The 25,450-nt window shown below is 50.8% G+C and overlaps 1 long non-coding RNA gene across 1 annotated transcript; it reads right to left on the reverse strand.

The window, feature by feature from the left end:
- Nucleotides 1-2,002: 2,002 nt before the first annotated feature.
- Nucleotides 2,003-14,400, reverse strand: LOC147230495 (uncharacterized). The gene is made up of 5 exons (XR_015106710.1): nucleotides 14,254-14,400; nucleotides 13,637-13,785; nucleotides 10,686-10,931; nucleotides 6,869-7,119; nucleotides 2,003-2,896 (listed from the first exon to the last, which is right to left on the reverse strand). It is a non-coding gene; the product is annotated as an uncharacterized LOC147230495 (long non-coding RNA).
- Between the last annotated feature and the right edge of the window lie 11,050 nt (nucleotides 14,401-25,450).

The raw sequence follows: 25,450 nt of genomic DNA on the forward strand, positions 1-25,450 counted from the left end.
AGCATCCAGGCAGTTGGACACAGGCTGCCAGGGTGCAGGCAGCCAGCATGTAGGTTGCTAGCATGCTGGCAGTTGGGACAAAGACAGCTCGGACACAGGTAGCTAGCATGGAGGCAGCTTGCATGCAGGGTGCTAGGATGCAGGTACTGGAATGTTGACATTGTCTAGCCAGCAGATGGATGCTAACATGCAAAGTAGCAAAAAAAAATCTGGAAAAGAGGCTGAGCGACAGAGACGACCTGAGCTTTAACCCGCGCTCGCCGTTGGGGTTTCATCCCATGGCCACAAGTAAATCAGACTGTGGGAACAAGTTGGCCCTGAGCGCCACCTGACAGGAGGCCAGAGGGTTTGGATTGAAAAGACGCCTTGAGGCTTCGCTGTGCTGCGTCTTCAGTCTGGACGCGGCGGCGGCGACGGCGATGAAATAGTGTCAGCGCCGCCCCAGCGTCGTCTGGAGGGAAAACGTCCGGCGCTCGTGGCGTCTCGGCCCCCCAGCATCACCTTCAAAGCTTCTCTGTTTCCTGGTTGCCTGGCTGCGGCGTGGTGACCCGAGGCGCCTCACAAAGGTGGACGGATCTGGACCCGTGCCCGCTTTCTCTTGGCACTGACCGCTGCCAAACACACACACACACACACACACGGACACCCATGCGGTCCTAGCGACTGTTTTTTTTTTACCACGTGTTCCCTCCAAAACCAGAGAAAAGCCTCCTGGGGAAACATTCCTGCATAGCAATGACCATTGAGAGGCGGCGAGAGACGCCGGATCCCCCTCCGACACTGCTGCCACCGCCCTCGTCTGTCCGTCAAAACGTTGCAAGGACGCCCCCCTGCCCCTTTCTTTAATCATCAAGATGTGATTGCGGCGCCATCTTGGTCTGGGTACAGCAAGCGGCCATTTTGTGCTTGCAAAGGAAGCCACGCCCTGAAATTTCAGGCGGTGGGGGGGTGCCCGTAGCAAGCACCACTAGCTGAGCACCACTAGCTGATTGCCGCTAGCTGATCACCGCTAGCTGATCACTGCTAGCTGAGCGCCGCTAGCTGATCGCCGCTTGCCGAGCGCCACTAGCTGGCAGCCTGACAGCAGCCGGGAATCAGATTACGGCTTCACAGCCAAGAAACACGGAGGGCTCGGCCCGAAGCTTGAACGCCACCGCCGTCAAGGATGTGGCATGACGGTGGGTCGGCCCCCTCCCCTTCATGGTAATATCTAGCCTGTTTACGAGTGCCGCGGAGCAGCTGTAAACAAGAAGAGGGCACCTCGTAAAAGGAGGAACCCGGGGAGGCTGGGAACGTGGGAGGGGGACAGGAGGGTGGATAGAGGGGCGTTTAGAGTAAATAAAAGCCATCTCATAAAAGAGGTGGAAGGCGGGAGAAGGCCGCAGAACCAGGCTCTGCTCCTCCTAATCCACGGAGGGATCTCACTCCTTTACATCTCAATGCAAATGAATTAGCATTGAGAATGAATTAATGGATGGCAAAGGGGAGGGGCCGACGGGGGGGGGGGGGGGGGGCATATGTGGACGTGTCCGCCATATGTGGTGTCAGACAGCAAAACACACAGGAGGAAAGTATTGGCCAACAGCACACACACACACACACACACACACAGTGCAGCTGAAGGGAATGAGGACAAGTAGGCTAATGTGTTAGCATGGCGTGTGTGTGTGTGTGTGTGTGTGGACCAGAAGCGGTTGGTCATTTTCACAGGTGTGTTTCTTCTCCAGTGTTGGCCATTGAGTGGATTTGGATGAAATCAATCGCCCCTGCTCTCTGATTGGATGACCCTCGGCCCGGCGGGAACCTGTTAACCCTTTCCTCTCGGGAGGAAGGAACTTCACCCCAAACCCAGTGGTGAGTAGAGGGGTTTTACTGTTCAGGTTTCTGTGAATTGAAATGCCAAGTGCTGGTAAGTAATCAGAGTAGTAATTAGGATACTTTACTGCCACCCTCAGAGTATCTGAGGAGACCACGGCAAAGAAGAGTCAGGACAGTGGAAATCAGATGGTACAAATAAAAGCAGCAGTTTATTCATTTTTGCTGAAAACCCTGGAGGACCCAAGGAGAACCCTGAAGAATCCATGGAGAACCTGTGAAAACACCCTCACAACTTCAGTGCAAACATCCAAAGGTGTCCCTGCTCTGCACGTGGGAGCGGCGCAGGTCCCCCTAGGAGCTGTTGCGTCCACGTCCGACAGAGGTTTGCATAGATCATTGATTGGAACCGAGTGGAGGAGGTCTAAAGTGAACATTTTCAAATAAAGAGCATTTGGTCGGAGTGTTTCAGCGCGGCCGTCCGTCAGCCGCTCTCAGGGGAAGGGCCTCAGACCCTCAGGAGCTCCAGGTGGTCCTCCAGGTGGTGACAATGGTGAATTGTTGCATAGAGTGTAAAGATGGCAGCTCACTCATTGGCCGCCGTGTCATGTGACATGCGGAGCTGCCCAATTGCAGTGCAGTTCGATTCGCCGCTGCCGTGGGTCTCACATTCACGCGTCCGTGGTTTCCTAGCAACCACTCACAACAAACAAACAAAAAAACAAGAGGCCGCCGGTCCATCAGTACTCTGTATCTGAATACTCTAAAAGTACTTTGAAAGTACTTCTTGTGCAAAAAGGACCCGTTTGGCTATTGATTGGACGGATGTCCGAGCAGCTTCAAGCGTGGTCGTAACATCTCTGAGGGGTCTCAGGTGGATCCGCCTGCCTGGGGGACGTCGTGTTTGGGTCAGTGGACGTCATGGTTCCTCGTCCGCCTCGGTCCACGGCGGTCTGCTGGGACGCCGCCGGACGTTTAAGCTTCACTGCCGGCTGAAATAGGTCCCAGAGTGACCGAAAGGGGCGCTGTCTCTCCTCCAAGGGTGGATGCTGAGGGAACCTTCAGCGCCGATGGCCTCCACCTGCCAGGAGAAAGACCAGGTGGGACGTCAGCAGAGGTCGGCCCAGAAGAACCTGGGTTCTAAAGACAGGAACTGGGTTCTGAAGAGTAAACCAAAGGAGCGACTGAATTTTTATTCTTGTTGTTGTCCTTGTCCTTTTAATTGTCTCTTTTGATTATTTTTATATTCATATTTATTGTTTTTGTTGCACTGCTGCAACAAATGAATTCCCCCAATGAGAATCAATAAAGTATTATTATCTTCTCTTAAAACACGAACAAGTTAAGAGTTTTAACGATTAATCCGAGATGACGGGTGGAGCTGGAGAGGGTGTCTGATTGGTTAGAATCCAGCAGCATCAAGAACATTCTTGGGTTCTACTAAAGTCAAGGCACCTTTTTAGAACAAAACTATTTTGTTTGTTTTTCATCCACTTTCACCTCAGCTAACATTTTGATCGCTCGAAGTTGGACTTTTAGCTCTACAACCTAAAACCCCTGTCAAACTGCTAATAGCTCCCATTGCTAATCCCAGTAGCTAGCAATCACACGGCTACCTAAAAGCTACCACTGTACCTTCCTTATGTGAAAGCAACTGAGATCCTCAGCAAACTAAATTAACCTGCTAACACGTGACTATCTGACCCAGTCCAAGTGTCTTGGAAAATTATGAACCAGCTAGCTTTAAATGTGTACTCTAACTGCTAAAACACAGCTAGCGTTTTTTCAATCTGTAGAGCGCCATACACCTAGCATACTGTAACTTAGCTAAATCTTAAAAAGGGGCTAAGAAATACTGAACTTAAAGCAAATAAGCATATAACCGTAGCATGTTCAAACACGGATGCCATAATTTTACCAGCATGCTAAGACACAGCTAACTCAAAGATGAAGCCAAGCGAGCTACAGCTGCATGCTAAACTCCAGCTCTCATGGGTTAGCTGCTAAGAGTAGCACGCTCGAGCTGGCTGCTGGGATATCTCCAGACACGTTGGAGTTCGCTGGCTCCCCCTGCAGGCCGATGGGCTGCTGCATTCCTGGGGGCAGGAAGTGAAGCGGTGGTCCTAATCCTGGGGGGGTCCAGGTACCGGCGGGCCCGATCTGAGGCTGGTACCGCCAGCAGAACAAGCTGCTCACACAGCTTGCATGTGACCCGGGGGGGGCTCAGACAAGAAACTTAAAATCTTAGAGGGGGTCAATCAGTGTGGCGTGAACCGACTGACCCCGGGGGGGGGGGCGTCCCTAAATGCCTCACACCGCATTTTTATTTTTGCGAGCACAAACATTTCCTGTGTTTTGTTTTTTTTTTCTCAACAAATTTCAGACCGAAGGGGAATTTAAGCTCCCGGGAGGAGGGGGGGGCAGAACCTGGTGGTTTCCACCCTGCATGGAAAGAACGTTAATCCACTTATTTAAAGTGAACAAAGAGGAAACTTTTGGTTTCAAACCGTCTCTGAAACTGTTTGTTGGTGTTTTATTCAATTTATTCTTTCCGTCGGCCTTCCGGCACCTCCAGCCCGTCCTCTGCTCCCAGGCCTGTCCCTTTGTTTTGGGTCTTCAGGTCGATTCTCCTGACGGACCCCCCCCCACCTCCAAGTGACGCCATGGGGGGGGTGAGTTATTGGCACCACGGCCGTGTTTTGTTGGGGGGGTGAATGAGCTTGTTAATGGTAAATTTACAGCCGCAGCATGTGGCCCAATAAAACCAGGGGATGAGAGGATGGTGTGTGTGTGTGTGTGTGAAGTGGAAGGCGCGGGTAATTAAGAGTCTAAGAGTGTGTGAGCGTCAAAGCAAACTTTCAGCCTGGATGACTCACTTTTTATTGCCCCCCCCCTCGCCACTCCTCTCACTGTGTCCAATGAATAGCTATCAGAGTGTTACCGTGTCTCTTCACCCCCCCCACCCCCCATGGAGGGGGGGGCTTTTTTTTTTTTTAATCCCCCCAACACCCCGCTCTGAAAAGGCGGTCGAATTGAGCAAACAGTCGGGCTGTCAGCTCAATAGGAGGTCCGGCCGTGAACTTGAAGGCCTTCCCAGGCCCCCACACTCACATGGGGGGGGGGGGGGGGGTTCAGGGGGCCCCTCGATGTGCCAGTGTGGGGGTGCCCTGCGAAAGGGGTTCCCAAGGCTGGCGCTGCTCAGTGTGGTGGTGGGGGGGGGAGTGGGGGGCAGCTGCTCCCCCTCCTCCAGACAGGAGGTGTCTGCCCCCCCGACCACCTGACAGACCTACTTCCTGTTTCTTCTCAGATGGTTGGATCAAAGAGCCGATTGTTCATTTGGACAGAATTCGGATTTTTCTCGGGGGGCAAATCGAATGGATGATCGATAAAGCGCCCATAAATGTAAGCAATAAATCAATGCAGGGAAATGACTGATTTCTTTTCTTACAGCGTGACCTCAGCAGGGTTCGGAAACAGGGGGTAAACACAGGGGGTGTTTGGAGTGGGGGTGTCTGCAGGTAGATGTGCAGGGTGGGCGAGGGATGTCCCAGCTGCTCCCTCCGTCCCGGTCTCTTCCAGACCAGACTGACGGGCCGAGCCCCCCTCTTTTACCCCTCGTCTCATTAGCTGCCGGCCGTCGCTCCTCTGTCGACTCCAGCCTTTGTTTTGGCTTCTGCATAATTTACACAGTAAATCCAGAGCAGCTCTGCCCCCCCCGGCTCAATCCACCACCTGTTAGAGGCCACCGTCAACCCCCCCCCCCCCCCCCGCCTCCCCTCCCTCCCCCCACAGATGGCGTGAAAAAAGATCAGATAATCCCGAAAGAACACGGCCTTGTTTTCCTTTCCTTTTTATGAAAGCAGGTTCTTGCAACATTTCTCATCACTGACACACACACACACACACACACACACACACACGCGGAGGGGGGGGGGGGACAATGGCAGCCATTGTTGCTGCAATCAGAGCCGCTCCGTGCTAATTGGTGTTTTGGTGAAAGCGGTCTTGGGACAAAGTGTCATGATAGCCTCCGGCCTGTAGGGGGCGCCGTCCTGCAGCAGCCAATGTGCAACGCCCAAAAAGGGGAGCCAGGGGAGGAACGGAAGGACGGACAACTCAGCTCCTTCGTTTCCACAGTTATATTCGATTCAAATATTTCACCTTTTATTCATAATCCTTCAGTTTTACTTTAAGGCTTTTATTTTGCTAACGTGCAAAATACGTTGAAAGGGCCTCACGCGAAGTTATCCCATACAAAATAACTGTATCATCATCTGACATCACTTCCTTTCCCTCCGAGGACGGGTCATCTGATTGGCGTCGGTAATACTAGTCGTAACACTGGTAGTAGTAGTCATAGTGGTGATTTAATTCCATTTATTTCACATTAAATGTTGCAAACTTGTGAATAAATATTTGAATGTCATTGTAGTACTTTTGCAGTTCTGTGGTGAGTACACATCCCCACTGTGTATTTATACTTGTATTGTATTGAAGTAGTATGGATGGTGTTTTTAACCCTTAACGGTCCAGAGGGGGGGCAGAACCTGCGGCGAACTACTGGAGCTCCGCTGACGTTCCACGTTCCACCACGCGGTTCTCAGAGGAACCTGCTTTCACTGCGTGGAACCTGAGCCCCTGGCAGGCCTCGTCCAGGGGGGCAACAGATCCCGGGGGGGGCAACAGGGGAGGAGAGAGGTAACCGAAAGTCACCACACAGTTGGTGGTTTTGTCGCCAGTGTGTGTGTGTGTGTGGGGGGGGGGGGGGGCACAGCGGTTTTGCATTGCCTCTCCAAAATGGCGGCGACCGCCATGTCGGGTGCGTGGGCAGCCGGACGGGAGGCTGGCACGCCGCCCCCCTCCCGGCAGGAAGGAGGGGAAGATGGCGCGGCGGAGGACAGATGCCCACTGAAAGCCTGAGAGCCAAGCATTGAGCGGACGGTGATTTAATGTGAGGACACAAAACAAAACCCCGCCCTGCTCCACCTCTTCCTCCTCCTCCTCCTCGCAATTAACACAGGGGTGATTAAGGCGGGAAAGAAGACGGTTTTACCTGCTACTCCGGCGGCGCTTCTCTTCCATTTCATGCCAGCGTCGCTTTAAGATGGTGGGCTGAGGGATGAGGTGGCGGTGGCGGGAGTGTGTATGTGTGTGTGTGTATGGGGTTGGGGGGGGGGGGGGGGGGGGGCAGAGGAGGGAGGGAAGAATCAACAGCCTCCTCCTCCCTCTTCCTCCTCCTCCTCTTCTTCTACTCCTTCTCAGCCTCCTCTTTGGCCAGGTTTCCTCCTGCAGCCCAGCGGTTGCCTGCATGCAAACCAAAAGGGGGGGAATCAAGAGGGGTGGTGGGGCAGAAGGTGGTTTATCCATCAACATGGTGCAACACACACACACACACACACACACACACACACACCTTTTCATGTGTGTTCTCATGGTACAGTCGCCCCTCAGCATGCAAATGACTTTCATTATGCAAATACATGCAAATCAGATCAAGCCATCTGAGAGTCTGGCGGGGGGGGGGGGGGGGGTAGTCCAGGGGGAAGGGGGGGCAAATGGGGGGGGCAAGCGCTCCTGAATGGAGGAGAGGACCAGAACAATCGCTGAGTGGCAGGAGGTGCTAAATTAGCTAAACGCTCCGTGCCAAGCAATCCGCTCTAATATTTTTAATTTCTTGCTTTTCGAGGGGAATTTAAGAGGCGGGGTGAACCGGCTCTTCCACCATGTTAGCGGCTCTGTCAACACGGCCGTTACGCTAACGGGGCGGGGGATTTGACATGTTTCTGCTAAATCCCTGTGTTTCAGCACAGGAGGGGCTGTCGAGAAGTTGACCTCAGGGGAGCTGATGTGGAGGAGGTGACCCCAGAGGAGGTCATGCAAGCAGGTGGGCCCCCCTCCCCCCCCGCCGTGGGCAGGTGGGGCCCCCCGCCCCCACGCCCCCACGCCCTGCCACTGTCCTGTTGAAATGTTTCGGACAAAGAGAAGCAGATGCCGGGGGCGGACGCCTTTGTTTGCAGGTGTCAGGATGGGGAAGCTGCTGCTCGAGGTGGAGTCAGGTGGGAAACATCTCCTAATTGGCACTTGACATTTTTTGGCCATTGGCGGTGGAGTGGGCTGAGCCCCCCCCCCTCACTGGAGAAGCACCTCATACAAATAACACGGAAAAGGCTGCATTGCCACCCGTATCAACATCCCACAGCCCAACCCTCCTATATCGTGGTATATTCCTGGGAAAAGCAGAATGGTACGGTCCAGCCCGGGTCCGGTCCAGGTCCAGGCGGGGGCTCCCCCGGCCCCCCCTCTTATCCAAAGGCTCCCTCTCCTGCTTAAGTTCTGGGACCGTCCCTGAAGGCCACTGTCAGACTCCGCCCCCTCCAACCTGGAGGCGAAAGGTGGCTTCTGATTGGACGAAGGTCTAAGTGTGAAGGTGAGGAGGGACTGCAGGTGCAGCTACAATTCAAAAAAATATGAAGAAAAATATTTTTCCAATTATGTAAAATGTTCCCATGCAGTCCGGGGTACCTGAACGCATCGCGACTCCCGGACATCCCATCCGTTTCAGACAGTAGGATGTTGTCATGGAAACAATTTGGACCGAATGACTGTCTGTCCCCGGGAGGATCAGACAACCTCTGGAGGACCTTCACGAGGACCAGAGATGACCCACACCTCGAATTCAAGGAGCAGGACCTTCAGGCCAGGCCCAGCGCCGGAGGACTCTGGAGCTTCGCACCCAGTCAAGTGATTATTTCTCAGTGATATTCAGTGAAGTGGAAGTACAAGGAGTACAAGTACGTGGAAAGTACTCCAGAGCGGCGGTTGAGTGCGCTCGCCGTTTTGACGGAGGCTTTTATTCCGAAGGAGGAGGAGGGGTACCCACTCATGGCCGGGGTCTGGACCGAGACACAGATGTACCGATTGGGCGTGTGGTCACCACGGAGAAACAAAGCACCCACAGCGCGGAGGTTGGCCCCGCCCCCTCACGACCAGAAGGCCCTCGGCTGGATTCCCTTCTGCGTGGACACTCCCGTGTCCTCCCCGTGTCTGCATGGGGTTCCTCAGGGTTCTAGGAGGATCAGTGGAGACCCTGATCTGAGTGAGAGAAGGAATGGTTGTGCATCTATATGCATCCCTGTGATTGGCTGGTCTAGGGGGGAACCTGCTTCTTGTCCAATCACAGCAGGGATAGGCTCCCCTCCACCCCCATCTAAGTACACCCGTCACTGCTAAGTTGCCAAACTTAATCTGCTTTGTCTGTGGCGCCTGTTGACTCCTTTCTCCTGCAGGGGCGGCTGAAGCGTGTGTGTGTGTGAGCAGAAAATAACGGGGTCTTGTCTTCTGAGCCACTGGGTTTGCGCCAAACCCGAGGCCAAGAATCACTTTGGGGGGGTCATTGTCCTCGGGTGACAAGTGGACCGGCTCTATTGACTGTAAACTCTCCGGGGGTGGAAGAGGGCGGGGGAGACGCCATACAATGGCGTGTTTTTTCTCCTCCACGAGCGGAGTCACGATCATCTCGCTCAGTGCATGAAGGCCAAGACAACTCCCCCCCCCCAACCGGCTGAGAGTCGGCCAACAAAGTGTCCGCGAGGCCCCCGAGTGCCCCGCCGATCCCGAAGATGCACCGCTGCGAGTCCGATTGGACTATGAGGCGCCGCCACCCAAATCCCCCGTGGCCCTGCAGAACCCAGACTTCCTGCCCCAAAGGGACGGGGGCATGGAGACGCCCAGGTGTTACTATAAATACCTGCTTTGCAGCAGGAGACGGGGGGGCATATTTGAAATCTCAAATATGGCCAACCTGCAGGTTGTTGAGGCAGCAGTGATGCTGGCCTTGTAGCTACAGACCCCCGACCCCCCCCCCCCCTCCTCTGGGGGGGCAGAGATGGGGGGGGAGGTCTACCTGTGATGGTCAGAATAGAAATCACACCTTCAATCAGCCCCCGGAGGCTTGGAGGTTGAAGATCTGATTGACCAATTACTCCACCCTGTGGGTCCCACGCGGCCTGAAAGGGGCCTGAGATTTTCCACTGATCACAGGAAGGGGGGGGGGGTTTCTGCTTGATTGCCCCCGCACCCCCCTTAACCCCCCATCCCGACACATAAACACCATTCAGGCAGATCCCATCAGGGCCCTTTTCCACACGGAGGCTCCGGGGCTTTTCCAGGGGCCGCTCGGGGCCGAGCCCACCGCCGCGGCCAATCACACAGCAGAACACAAATCAAAGATCTTCTCAAGACCAGGAAGAGGAGGAGGAGGAACAGGAGGAGGAGGAGGAGGAGGGGGGTAAACAAAGATCAACAACCGCTAACTTAACAAAACTGGCCTGAAACAGATTCCTGTGTCGGGGCCCTCGGGGGCCGGCTCACGCAGGGGAGCACGCCGCATCTTTTCTTGATGCCGGAGGGGGCGGAGTTTAGCCGAGGCTCCGCCCCCTCTGTCAGCAGAGAGAAAGAAAGCCCCTTGTCAAAGTCCGGCGGAGTCTTTGCTACCATGTGACGGCGGCTAAGCTCCGGCACGCCGCCGCCGCTCTGGGATCAGCGGCTTAGTAGATTAAAGGTGATCCTGCTCGGCCTCCACCTTCTCCACCTCCTCCTTCAGACCGGCGTGGGTCGTTCTTCTCCTCCTCCTCAGACTGGGACCAGAAACCCTTCCATGTGTCCCTGCTCATCGGCAGATCTCCCATCCCTGGAGACTCCCGGGTCCTTTCCCAATCATTAGCGATTATCCGCACGAGGCGATCGGTTTGTGAGTCCGGTTCGACCCGACGCCTTCCTGCTTCTCCTCCCTCTGGATTTTGAACTTTATTGAAAGGATCCTGGGTGTATTCCGGGCCCTTCTGCGGCGCCGGCTGTCAAATGGCTCCTACCTTTGGCGCTCTCCTCCCACCGCGCTCTTCGCCCGCCGCCTCCTCTCCTCAGCTGCGGTTCTGTCCGTCGTCACGGCGACGCGCGCCAGTCCGGGTCCGGATGCCCTCCCAGGAGCGTAATGGGATTCTTGTTACTTTCGGTTATCTAGCTTTATGAAGAATCTACATCACTCATACAGCTAGATAACCAAAGATAACAGCCAACCCCGAGGCAGACCCTCCTCCGGCCACCGCCGCCGCGCCCACCTGCAGGGGGGCATGTGGTTAATAAATCAGGAAGTGGCGCTCTGATTTACTGCACGTGCAGCCCGCCGAAGCTAGTCCGCCGCCACCGCGGGCCCGTCTTCCTCCCTCCACCTCCAGCCGTCGTTAAGTATCGTGACCCTTCACTCCTGTGACGTCACGGCGCGGCCCCTCCGCCCGCCCCGGCCAATGGGAGGCCTCCTTTTATGCCCCCGAAGCTTCCATTGGCTCCCGTTCACCTCGGCAACCGGTCCAAACCGGCTCCTCCGTCGTCGGCGCAGCTGTCGTCTCTGAGCCGCCGCGGCGCCCATCCCCGCGGCCCCCGCCGCCTGACTCGGTGGTTTGGGTGGCGCCTTCTAACACCGCCCCCCCCACTGGCGCCCAAATGCATTTTGAAATTAAAAGGAGATTCCTGGCGGCTCCACTCAGTGGGGTTATCAGATGGGGGGTCGAGGGTCACGCCGAGATACGCCGCCTCCTCCTGTCTTTATCGGCGCTGCGTTTTATCACACCTCTGGATGCCCGTGTCCACACGCGCCGCACGAGGCCCGGATAATTAAAGCCGTTCTGTTTGCCCACAACCCCACCGTGCAGGAAGCAACCCCCCCCCCCCCCCCCCGCTTGCCCCCCCCCCCCCCCCCTCATCCGAACCCACCCGCCGAAACCCGGGAGCTGGAGACAGAAGATCCTCCCTCCGACACACAGCAGCTGCCAGCCTGCAGGACGTTAGCAGAGACGGCTAATGTTAGCAAACAACAAACCAGGCGCCGCCATTGTTCTCCCTCCCGGATACAAATCCAGACCTCCTCTTCCTCCTCTTCCTCCCTGCTCTGCATTTCTACATTTTTTTTTTTAATTGATAAATTATATAAATGCTGCCAATGAATTGGAGTTTGATGAAGAGGCTTTGTGTCCGAGCAGAAGGACAAAGACAGGAGAGAGCTGTCACACACACGCGCACACACACACACACACACACACACATGCAAACAGATGCACACACATTCAGATCGACAATTACTCACACACACACATAAACTTACACGCCATGCAGTCACACGCTCGCACATGCACCTGCACACACCCGCTTGCGGACACAAAAATACATTTCTCAATATGTCTACATGCACTTACACACACATAAACAGCTACTTCCAGTTATGCTTAAACACTTACAGTTATGCTTAAACACATACACACACACACACACACACACACACACACACACACACACACACACACACACACCTCGCTCACACAATGTGAACTTTGTTTGACAAAAGATACAGACAATTTCAGGATCAGCGAGCACTTGACGCACAATGACTCTCACAGATGCATGCAATTACAGCAGAACGCACACACACACACACACACACACATACACACACACACACCCACACAAGCCAATGCGACACGCATGCACACACGTCCAATGCTCACATCAATTTGTCTGGATGCACAAGTGCTTTCAATTACTGAACAAGTACACATCAACGCACACACACACACACACACACATACACACACACACTCATACACAGGTCAGAGTGTTAAATCATATTTGTCCTAATTCCTATTTTTGTTAAACTTAGAAAATGAATATTTCAGAATAGAAAATATATAACCAACTTCTAAATGTGGAGTTTCTGATGGATCATTTATTGATCATCCATCATTTCATCACCAGCTGAAAACAGATCGAACTAGATCAACTTTGACCCAAATTTCTGTCATAAAGGCGCAGTCAATTCTCAATTTAATTATATGTAATTAACATTTATTTTAGTGAAAATTTAAATTACGACAATTACCTAGAAGTTCACGCCGGTGTGGCGTCCGCTGCGCGTCCACGCACACACGCACATACACGCGCGCGGCGTGCACACACATCACCTCATGTGATGGATCCCGTTCCTATATCCCCCCCGATTTATTTCAATTTTTAATTTATTTTTAATTTCATTTTTAGTTTCGTCTCTCTCTCTCCCTCTCTCTCTCTCTCTCTCTCTCTCTCGCCTCCCGCTAATTCCGCCCCGCCATTGGTCGGGCCCACGTGACGTCACCGACTCTTAATTGGATAACAATTAAAAAAAGGGGGGGGGGCGTTGTGGGCCACCTGATCGCCAAACACGTGACCGGACGGGTGCGCACACCGCGGTTTACGCCTCACGTTTTTACGTGCGTGTGTGTGCGTGTGTTTCGTTATCATACACGTTATGCATTTGTGCGCAAGCGTGTTTACCTGCTAGAGGTGCGTGATGAAATAAGAAAAAGGGGTGTGTATGTGTGTGTGTGTGTGTGTGTGTGAGTGTGTCTTTGTGGATGTGTGCACGCGCGCGTGCGGGAATGAAGCGGATTAACATCCGCGTGCTGTTCAGATTAATAATCCGGTTCTATTCTGGTTTCACTTTGCAAGCAGCTTTAGTTTTCTGTGCACGGGGACGGAAACACGCACGGATTACGGTCTTGTTAGTGCGCAAACACACACACACACACACACACACACACACACACACACACACCCGCACGCATACCTTGTCATTATTTGATTATCAACTGAGTCACTTCTGAGTTTTCAGAATAAGATTAAAATCCCCAGATTGTATGTTTTTTTTAAGACGTATTAATTCTACTCCCTACCCTATGTGTTTGTGTAATATGTGTGTGTGTGTGTGTGTGTGTGTGTGTGCGTGTGTTTTACCTACAGTGGGCCACGTGTAGCGAGGCCGGTTGGTGTGTCCGGGGACCCACGGGTTTCACGGCGCGGAGGATGAGGAGGAGGAAGGTGAGGATGAAGGTGAAGATGGAGATGAAGATGAAGACGAGGCAGCTGTCCGTCCTGCGGAGGAGAACACTGAGCATACACACACGCACACACACACATACATACACCGGTTTGTCGAGTTTAACGGACCACTGCAGTCTGTGTGTGTGTGTAAATACGTTTGAAAACATCCCCCAGTCTAAATAATCCCAGACACGCTATATTACACATTAACGCCGGTGAGTGTTTCCGGTTCCGGTTCCACGGAGGGCGCCGGCGTGCATGTGCGGGGGTCCGTCGGATTGTTTCTCGCTTCTCCTAAAAAGAAACGGCCGAATAATCCGGAAGCGCCGGGGATTCGAACCCGCGACCGGTCGCCGCCGGACGAGCACAACTTATTCCGGATTATCTCATCCGGCGGGATCACCTCTCCCCGCCGCGGGCCGCGGTGCGTTCGGAGCCCGTTTTCCCCGCGTCCTCTTTTATGCGTCCTATTGCGTGAGCCCCGCACGCACGCCAACGACCACCCCCGCCATCCCTCCATCCCTCCATACTCACGCCGCCGCCGGTGTCCGATCCCCCCCCCGGCTCCCTGGTACCCGCTTCCCGGCTCCGTCCCCCGGGGCCCCCGCGCTCCTCCCGCCGGCGGCGGCGGCTGCAGCGGCGGCCAATGACGCGGCCGCGCCTCCGTCCATTCAGCGCCGCTTCGCCGCCTCTTCCTCCGCTTTTATTCGCATCCTCATTATTTCCAGCGAAGGTGGACCTCTTCTCCTCCTCCTCCTCCTTCTCCTCCCCGTTCCATCCCTCTCTCCTCTCATGCCATATGAAGTTCTAACGTGTCCGCGGTGGAACATATAGAGCCGCGGAGAACCGGAGAACCTCCCCCCCCACCCCTCCTCCTCCTCCATCCCTCCATCCCTCCGTGTCTCCTCCCTCCAGTCCGGTCGGCGTTTGAAAAAAAAAAAACACGCCGCAAAACGTCGCCCGGGTTCCCGCGGTTCACTCCGCCGTCACATGGCGCCTCCTCCTCCTTCTTAGACTTTCACGTACAAAATGTGGGATTATAAAAAAAAAATAAAATCTTGTAAATCTGCTCCCTCTTCCTCCTCCTCTTCCTCCGGATCAAGTGCACGTCTTTGATACAGAGGGAGTCCAGGAATGTATGTATGGGGGGTCGGTGTGTGTGTGTGTGTGTGTGTGTGTGTGTGTGTGTGTGTGTGTGTGTGTGTGTGTGTGTGTGAGTGCAAATCAGCTTTGACTGTCACGGGCGGCCCGGGGCCCGGGGCCTGGGGCCCGGGAGGGGCGGGGGTCCGGGCCGCAGACAGGAGCCAAGAAAGGAGGTCTGGGTCACATGATTAGCATCAGAATCAGAATCTCCTTTGAATAAATTACCCTTCAATAGGAGGTGGACTGCCAAAGAGACAACTCTGTCAGCCCCCACTCGGGGGCCGGGGGTCTCTCCCCCCCCCCCACACACACACACACCGGCCCCCCCGGCCTCCTCTCTCCCTTTCTTTCCCGATTTTGGACGCTTTCCTGGAGAGCCGGCTGTCAATGCGGCCTCTGTTTCCGCCTCCGCTCCGATGCCCGGTTACCGGGGCCGGTGGGCCAGGCAGCCGGGCCGCCCGGCCTCCCTGGGAAAGACTAGTGTGGAGTCGGCACTGGTTAATGGGGCTAAGGAGGGGGCACAAAGGGCCGGGTGCGACATCCAACAGCAACCCCCCCCCGTTGCCCCCCATTGCCCCCCGTTGCCTCCCCTCGCTCTTCTCCCACACTATGGGAACTCGGGTTCCACGGCGGTGCATCATTAGCACCCATCAGGCCTTTCCAGCACTGTTTGCTAGCTAACCCCCCCAACACACACACTGCAGCTTCAGTCACACTGATGCTCCTATCCAGCAGGGGTAACACACACACCTGCAAGACAGGTAACTCTATCCAGCAGCATGTAAACAGCATTGGTCTCCTGGTGTGAGTGTGTGTGTGTGTTGGGGCTGAGGGGATGTTGATGTTTTTTTGGAGGGCGTGACGCCTCGCGTTAGTGTGGCACACCTAAAATAGGGTGACCACATTTATTTGGGATTTTATTTGTTATTATTTGGTGATTTATTTCAATTCTAGAATTTTTTTCTGTAAAAGTGGGTGGCGGGACTTTTATTTTCTCTCGTTGCACTGGGAGCGGTAAAGGGGCAGGCGCTTCCGCTGTCTCCTCAGATGTTATTTGGGAGAGAAAACTGGCTGCGTGCTTCTTTACTTCAGCTCTTTCACCTGCTTAAAACAGGTAACATTTTTGTTACTGTGGTCATCACCCTTGAGACCCGTAACATTGGCATTGCGTGAGCCTGTCGCAGTATCTGCTTCCCGTTTACGAACAAACTGGATCTCCGGAGCTGCAGGTTGGGTTCAGTCCTCCTGCCTGACCAGGTCATGTTCTCCAGCCACAAGTCCAGGTTCACATTTGTGAAGGACCTCCATGTTTCTGACGCTGATTTCAATATTTTCATTGAAAAGTTAATTAATACGGTGGTATGTTGATGGGATGGACTTTGTGTGGCTCCGGTCGCCACGGAGACACGACGCCGCCCTGACACTCTCACTTTACCAAAAAGACATGATAATGCGGGGAAGATCGTTAATTCACCGCTTTCCATATGGGTTTTCCACCACGGCTCACAGAGGAATCAGATGATTTTGGGGTGAGGGTTCGTGACTAAAAGCTCCATTTGAGTAAAATAATATTCCGCGAATCACTTTTCCGGTTTTAATTTAAAACACCTGTGTTTTAATATTTTGAGGTGCCACCATAGCCGGCCCTCTCGCCAGGAACCTTCAGGATTTCATGCCTGACGAAATGAACTCATTTTGCAAAAAGGGATTCATTTCAAATAAATCGGATGAAACACAAGTATTTTTCCCACGTCAGTGTAAAAATGTCAGAATCTTCTCCGGCGTTATTAAACCCCAAAACAGTATGGTGGGGTTCAAACTCACCGGAAACGGAAACGGGCGTTTTTTTTGGAGCGCTCGAAGTTCCGTTTTGACCGTGAACGTTTCTCAGCGAAGGAGGGAAAATCCCGCTCTGTGATTGGCTGAGAGTGAACAGACGCTCGAGTAAGACGGAAGTTGCGGTTTCCGCGGGAGCTAATGCTAGCAGGTAGTGTTGGCGTGATAGTGAACACCGGGACGGTTCTGAAACGGAACCGGGGGTTCGGTGTGTGTCTCCGGTCTTAGCCAAAAGTATCAAAAGTATATAATTGCCAGGATAGGCCATATTAAGTAGTTAAATGCTTTATTTTTGTCTAGAAAGCGGCTCACGGAGGACGGACTGAACCAAAATTCTACCGCGGGAGTGGGGGGCGGCTTTCACGTTTAGAGGGGTATATTAGTATTTTATTTTTTTCCTCATCACGTCGGGGAAACTTAAGTTCCGGACCGTGGACGCACGGTGGAACACGGAACAGCAGCCTGGGGGACGTGGGGCGGACACACCTGCTGCTCCTCTTAAGGTAGGACCGCTAGCTTCGTTCACTTCGTGACGCCATCTTTTCTTTACAACTAATTTTTAATCACCTGCTGATGGTGCGTTCCAGTTCTGCGCGTGAGTTCGGAAAAGTCCAAGGCGGGTTGAAACTGGTTTCTCGACAGGATAATTTTGTTACTATCGTGCGGTTTATCCGTTGTCAAATCATTATTTTTATTTAAATTACATCTGGCTGCTGGTGGAGTCTGATCAGATGGCGTGGGACTGAATTTTGCAGTTGGAATCTATTTTGTCTGTCTGAACTTAAGCAGTTTATCTGTTGCTGTGGATTCTTTGAAGCTTTGCAGACATCATGGCTTTTCTTAATTGTCTATTTTTGTGCAGCGTCAGTTGAGAAACACGATAACAGCTTCGCCCCGTCCTGGTGTTTCACACTTGTTGAATCACACAGCGGAGCCTTGTTTTATTTAATTGCTGTGTAACGGCGGGAGCTGATGACAGCAGGGTCAAAGGTCATGGCTTACATATCCTACTTTGAAATCAGCAGAACTTTGGGAATACGTTAATATCACTGCTTCCTGCATTATCCTCCCAGATATAGGTATATTCCTTCCGTCGTCAAAAAACTTGCAGGAAATCAATCAATAAATAAAGATAGGTGAAGAATGAATGAATGAATGCTTTCATAAGTAGCCTCATTGTTGAATACTTTCTGAGAAGGAGAAAGCCTGGAAGGTGTGGACCCCAGGGGCATCTAGGGGCTCTGTCCCGGGCCCTTTGCTATTGAACCCTCTACACACTTCCATACGCCTGTTTTTTCCTAATTTGTCTTAAGTCTTAATTAATGAGATCACGATGGCAGTGATTTGGGCTCTGGAATTGTCTAGAAGTAACTTGGTGGTTCTCCAGGTTTTTACCTTGTAATTTCATTTTTTTTATTATCTGCTGGTGCTGAAATTGTAACTTATAGTGTTACTTATCCTTCTCCTCTACAGCTTCTGCCGGCTGTGGTCTGATTTCACTGAGCTCCTTCCTTCTCACTCTTTGACCCCCTTAGACTCTCTAATTTCATCTATTCAGTATTGATCTGCTGCCCGTCAGTTAATCCCTTCAGTTATTCCCCTTCTGGAGATTGGAAGGTGTTTCAGTTGATTCAAAATGTTTAAATACATCCTGAATGAACGATAGTTGCTCCGCTGCTCCAAGGCTCTGAAGGTCTGGATTTGCCTGGAATAGTTTGGTTTTTAGTTCATTTTCCAGCCTGAATGAAGCCATTCGGACCTTCAGGGTCGGTCCATCGTTCAAAGCTCTGCGACGGCTGATCCACTGAGGAGGGGGAGAAACCTGAGCGGGGGCTAAACTAAAACCCAGGGTTTTATTTAAATTGTATATTTCATTTTTGACGTATGTACACACTGGACACTTTTTATTTGTAACATCCTCATTTGCAGCCATTTGATTTAAAGTATTGAATAGTTTTGATTAGATCAATGAACCCCTTTTGATCAGTCATTATTAAGTTCTTAAGACATGTCTTGTGGATTGCCTGTAAGCCAAAAACATGTCATTTTACCACAAATGAGCAGAAGTTTATTAGCAGTAAGTAATAATCTGCCGAAGCTCCTCTCAGCTCCGGCTGCTCCTCCAGCCAAAGCCTCCTCAGCTCCGAATGAGCTGCTAATTGACGTCTGCCGACATGGCCCTGATTTATCCTCCTCATTTCATAAGATATAAAGGTGTGCTTGTACCCGAGTGTGTGTGTGGACAGTTCTGAAACCAGCAGCTGGGACTGTTGACACCGGAGAACCAGCTCAGCATGTAAAACAGCAGCGTGAATGAGAGGCTGAGAAGAAGGAGCCTCTTCCTCCTCCTCCTCTTCTTCCTCCTCTGGAAGGAAGGCTCCAGCTCTCTGAGAAGCGACTGTTTCCCGTCTTTGAACGTTTCATTGGTGGCTTTTAAAAGAAAACGCAGCGGCGTGCTTTCACCTCTACTCGCCGTGTGTTTGAGGAAGACGTTCTGTCGGGTCTCGGAGAGGAACCCGGGCTACGCCGACCACAATTGGCCTCATTAGCATGTTTGTTAATATCTTTTTTTGACTTTTATTTTCTTGGATTTTGGTTTAGTTGTACAAGTAGAAGCACCACCAAAATATGATCTGGAGTGAGACCGGCAGGCATGTACAGTACCTCTGAAGGAGAAGTACTTGGGGGAGGAAGTGCATCCCGGCCAGCGTGCAAAGCAGTGGGTTTGTCGCCGAGCCATGTTTGTGTCAGATGGTTGCATCAGTTGATCAGCTGCTTGACCGCAGCCAATCAGACGTCAGGAAGTGAGAGGGGAGCAGATTATTAGATGATTCCCACCGGGATCCAGGAATTATAATCTGAAGGAGGGCGGGGGTTCCCTGTTTGACTAGCTCTGGACCCGAGTCCCACTCCTGAGGAAGACCGAGCCCCGCGTCTTCCTCAGCCACAGGAAAGGAGAGCCGGAGCTCATCGTCATCTTCATCACTTTCACCTGCCTTTCACTCATCATCACCAGAACACATCATCGTCCTCATCCTCATTTGCACTAACACCGCCATCATCGGAACACAGACAGAGATCATCATCATCACTGTCCTCATCTTCATCACCACTGCCAACATCACAGGGAAGCAGAGCTCAATATCTTCATCATCATCTTCATCTTGTTCTCCACCCAAGGAACATCGAGCCTGCGCCACACTGCCGACGGTGAAATCAGCTTCACCGTCCTCATCATCAGCGCAATCAGGAGAGCCAGTCATGCACAGAAATCTCCCACCATTGCCATCTTCATCTTCATGTTCGTCTTCAACAAGCCTGTTACCAAACAAAGGAACCTGTGCTTTTTTTGAATTTGTTTTCCCCAACTTAATGACATAGTACTCTTTGGGTGCCACAGTTTTTGCTCCTCTGATGTTCCGCTCTCCCCCAGTCTCCTTTGCTTCCCCCGTCTCCACGCTTCTCGGGCAACGACTACCACCTCAGTACTTCATCCTGGTACTCCCAGTACTACATCCCAGTTCTTCTTCCCAGAGTCAGACGTGCTCTGCACCCCAAGGCTATGGAGCTTTTGTCCCTTCAGATCTGCCCATATTGTTCCAGCTCTGTTGGGGGGGCCAGCGGCTAGTGCCAACAACTGCAGCCCACCCCCACGGTCTACACACACACACACACACACACACACACACACACACACACACACACACACACACACACATACAGACACCCTGTGTCAGTAGAGTAAAAAGACAAGATGTAAGAGACCAGTCCGGAGGTGTGTATCGGGCCTCTAGACGAGGCTTGAAGAAAACGACACCCCACCATTCCCTTCTTTCTTAATAATAATAATAATAATGATAATAGTAATTATATATAATTTAGGATACTTAATAATTAAGTTATTTCTCCCAGGTAACAGTAACATTCTAGCTCATTTTAATTTTCGCAGTAATTTATCTGATTTTGTGGAATTTGTGATTAATATCAAATATCAGCGATCAGATCAAATTGATCACCAATATATATATTATTAAACCTTTATTTATTTTTGCTTATTTTCAGAAGTTCATTTTGAGGGAGTCGGAAGAGGATTAATGTCTTATCAATATCCTATCAATGATACATCATAATACTTGTGAACACACACACACACACACACACACACACTTTTCTTATCATTGTATCAGATCCACCAGCCTGGGCCAGATTTTTGGGGTTTATTTTTTTTTTTTGCAGTTGTGTGTGTGTGTGTGTGTGTGTGTGTGTGTGTGTGTGTGTGTGTGTGTGTGTGTGTGTGTGTGTGTGTGTGTGTGTGTGTGTGTGTGTGTGTGTGTGTAAGATTGATGAGCAACCAGGGGCCTGCAGACTCCTGATGTCCTCCACCCCTCCGTAACCTCCATCTCCATCCTCCCGTCCCCTCCGTCATGTGTCCACCCCCCGTCCTCCTCCCATCGGCGCGGCCGCGGGTCCTCACTCATCCACCCGCGACCCCGCTTCCGGTTCCGCCAGCGCGTCCGTCTTTGACTCACCGTTTTCCGGGCTGGTACTGCCTTTCCTCCTCCTCCTCCTCCTTGTTCTGGCGCTCCGGAAACAGACGGATAGACAGACAGGCAGGCAGCCGGGCGCTCGTCCGCCGGGCCGGACCGGAAACCGCATCGAACCCGATGAATGGAGGATCCACTCGGCCGGAAATAAGAGGGAGAATAAAAGCGGCTTTTCTTTGGAAGCACGGCTGCTGCGTCTGTTTGGCAAAGCGGAACAGAAAACATGGCGGATTGAAAAATGTCCCACGCCGGAGTCATTACGGCCGCAATTAGAAGCTCATTTGCATAAATGCTAATGAGCGCGGGACGCACGCGCTGCTGGCGGGAAACGGACAGAAAGAGAGGGAGGGAGGGAAGGAGGGAAGGATGTCACAGGGCGCTCCGGGCCTTCGGAGGCTTTTCTTTTCTTAAAAGGGGTTTCAGCGGGAGCCGCTGCTCAGTGCGTGTGCGTGCGTGCGCGTGTGCGTGCGTGTGTTTAATCAAACGTCACGTGGCTGCAGATCAAAGGGGCTCATTTAAAGCCTCAATCATCACTAATTCATGGCTCTCACGCTCTCTCTTCACAAGCACGTGCGCGTGAACCCGCGGGAAATCCCGCGACTTCTCTGCTCGCTCCCGTTTTGTTTTTTTTTTCTTTTTCTCTTTTTGATTATTTCTGTCTTTCTATTATTTTTTTGAAAAGGAAGATGAGGGTGAAAGACGGGCTTCCGGTAAATACGCCCTCCGCCGCGTCATCGAAACCGGAGCGGACGAACAGAAGTTGAAACCTAATCATTTAAAACATAAGAAATACTTAATTTAAACTAAACAACTCTATTGGATCTGGTATATATATATATATATATATATATATATATATATATATTTAAAGCATAATTAAAACCACACGTGTGAAAAATTATTTTTCCGTGTGTGTGTGTGTGTGTAAGCTGACGTGAGACCGAAGGCCGCGTGCAGGAGTGTGTGTGTGAGAGCGAGACCGTTATTACTACATAAATAGACAATTAAGACCTTTTCCCTGGTTAAATTAAATGCACAATTATCATTTTCTATTGGAGATATTAAAAGAAGGTACTTCCTCTCTTTGATGCTATTTATGTAAGCCCTTTTTCTTCGCTCCTCTTCCTTCCCCACATCCGGTTTGCACCGGGAACCGGTTCCGTTCGGCGCGCGCTCGGAACCCGGGAGGTGACGTCACGGCAGGGTCAGCCACGCGCGGTTAACGAACCGGTCGGCCAACTCACTTTATTATTATTATTATTATTATTATTATTATCGTTATTTTTGTTTTTATTAGTATTAAAATATTTTATTTATTTTATTTATATTTAATATTAATGATGATCATAATGTAGTGATAATAACAATCTTTATTCCTCCGTCTCACGGCGCAGCTGATGACAGTTAGAAGGGGAAACGGTGTCTGCGGCGGATTACCGGGCCTGAGGGGGGAGGAAGAGGAGGGTGTGTGTGTATGTGTGTGTGTGTGTGTGAGGGGGGGGCTGATCAGGCATTTGCATGCTGGATCCCACGGTGAAAATTACAATGGAGAGCAATTAATATGCGCATAAATTAAAAGTGAGAGGGGCTGAGAATTCCAGGAACAGGCCTGCGTCCAGGGGGGTGTCAGAGGAGGAGGAAGAGGAGGGGGTGCAAGAGGACGAAGAGGACAATTAGATGGATTTGAAATATACTTTTGGGTGCCCCCCCAACCGGAAAACTACTACTGTTCGTTTTCTCTCCATGAAAGTCAAATATAAAAAGCAGGGTTTGAAAAACAAGAGGAAGAGGACGATTCTGGAGCGAAAGAGGGGAAAAAACAACGAGCAAAACCAAATGACTGCAGCGCTCACACTTCTTCACAACCCTTGGACCTTTGCAGCAAACATCTGAAATGACCTCAACAGGAATTTCAGAGCAAATTTTTAGCAAACATTTCACCCTTGAAATCAAGCTTTAATCAAACGGCTCAGGATAGCAAAGCAGTAACATCATGGAGAATAAAAATATGGGAATTACATAGAAATATACACAGAGCTGCTCCCTGACCTTCATGCAAACAACTTTATCGACATTTAGAACTTTAATCGATTTGATTCAGTCTGAGGGGGATGATTGTAAGATAATTAAAATACAGACATGACCTGAAATATCAGAAATAGCCAAAGAAAAGACAGAAACTAGACAAACTGTATTTTGGTTCAAAATATGATTCTCAGTATTTTAATCACATTCTAATGTTTTTTTCACTTTCAGATTGATTATTCATATTTGCCTGTTTTCAGAAACGATTCTTTCCTTTTCAAATCCTTCCAGTCGGATATCCATTCAGTGAGAAAACCTCACCAGGGAGGAGGAATCAGTTGACAAAAGAAAAAGGTGTGTTTTGCTTCCAAACGTCTTACTTTAATCCCATGGACACTCTAATTCATCTTATTGTTATTATTGTTATTGTTATTATTATTATTATTATTACCATTATTGATATTAATTATCACCAGCATTTCTACCATTACTATAATTAATTAATTAATAAATAATAATAATAATGAGGATTATGATAATAGCAATAAAAATAATATATATCAAGTTTAAGAGACAGGGATTTGTGGCTGTTTGCCTACAGAGTCCTGGGAGGGAATAATTAACACCTTTCTGTCTATGAGGCCTAGTTCAACTTTTTTTTTCCTTTTTTATATATATATATATATATATATATATATTTATTTTTATTAGTGTAGGCGTAAATCTTATTTATCTAGTCCACTTTGTACTTTAAAATACTTTAGCTTATTTGTTTGTAAGTTGTAAAATGCATGGAGACTCTGATGCAAATACAATAGAAAAAGACCTGGTTTTGAGTGTTTAAAAATCATATGAGGAGAAAATAAGCAGCTTCTTCTGTCCGTTAAATTGTTGTATTGTTACAAAGATGCAGGAATGGGGTTGGGTACATGTAGTTGATTAAAATGTGACATTTTAAAGACTGAGGGGCATTGCCCTGGAAAACGACAGGACAGAGGTACATGAACCCTGAAAGAGGAGAAGAGGGGAAGATCTTCACAGGTGTTACAGACCTGCTGAATTTGTTTGTGCCGATGCCCTGAGACTTGACATCCACCCTGTACATAATCCTACATTGAAATAATTGTTCTGATGTGAAACGACCTCCTCTGTCCCGTCTTCATCCTGCAATCGAGATAAAAAATATGTCTTATTTTCAGTTATTTGATGTTTTTTCAGTTTTATTCTAAATGTGCTTTCCACTGCCGGCCTGTAATGTAAGCGTCTTGCTGGTCTTGTATCAGGCAGGTGTTCGGGGCAGACGCCCCTGCAGGAGATGCAGCCCATCTGGGAGGTCCTCCTGGTGGGGATCAGGCCTGGTGACGAGCCGCGGTGAAGAGTTCCATGTTCCAGGAGATCGGAGGTCACAGTGAGGTAGAGAAAGCCTGAAATGGGAAGAAACAGAAACCACCCTTTTCCGAATCTGACTGCTCCGACCGAGGGAGCGCGTCCGGACGCTGCAGGTCTGCAGCGCCCTCCGCTGGTCACAAGGGAGACGACGGGTCTGTTGGTCCCCGGTGCCATGTCTCCCTCTGCTGGCCGCTAGCGCTCACTGCAGGGTCCAGGCCGGAAGGCGAATCTGGGTACCTCAGATGACAAAGGGTTTGTCAGGCTCACGGACAGGGACAAACTCTGTCACATCTGGGGACGAAGAGGAGAAATAAAAACCATGGACAGCCATCAGTTCAAATAGCGAGGGCCAAACAAGTGAGTTCCTCCAAACGAGGCTCTAAAATACCTTGCCTTCAGTGTCCAGGTGCTTTTATTTTCATTTTTGAAATTTAGAGATAGAGATTTCTTTCATTTGCCTCAGAATTGGATTTGATCTTTGTCCTGCACCTGCTGCTGCTGATGTCGGGCGCTCTGCACGGGGGACGGCGGGGTCACCGGGTTCACCTCCACTTTAGGCTCTTCTCAGATTGTGTTTTTATCAAAAATCACAGAGGAGTGAAGCTGCCAGGATTCAGCAACCCAAAACAGACAAAGTTATTTACATCAGCAACTTTCTGGTATTTTTAGAATATAAGGAAAAAATACCTGCGTTTGGATGAAGATGATCCATTGATCAGACTTGACCCTCAGAACTAGTCAAGGAGTTAATAACATGGAGGCTAACATGAATAATAACATAATAACATGAATGC

This window comes from Fistularia commersonii, chromosome 10 (genome assembly GCF_037954325.1).
Source record: "Fistularia commersonii isolate RoL2024-O1a breed Wild chromosome 10, RoL_Fcom_v1.0, whole genome shotgun sequence".
Classification (NCBI taxonomy): domain Eukaryota; kingdom Metazoa; phylum Chordata; class Actinopteri; order Syngnathiformes; family Fistulariidae; genus Fistularia; species Fistularia commersonii.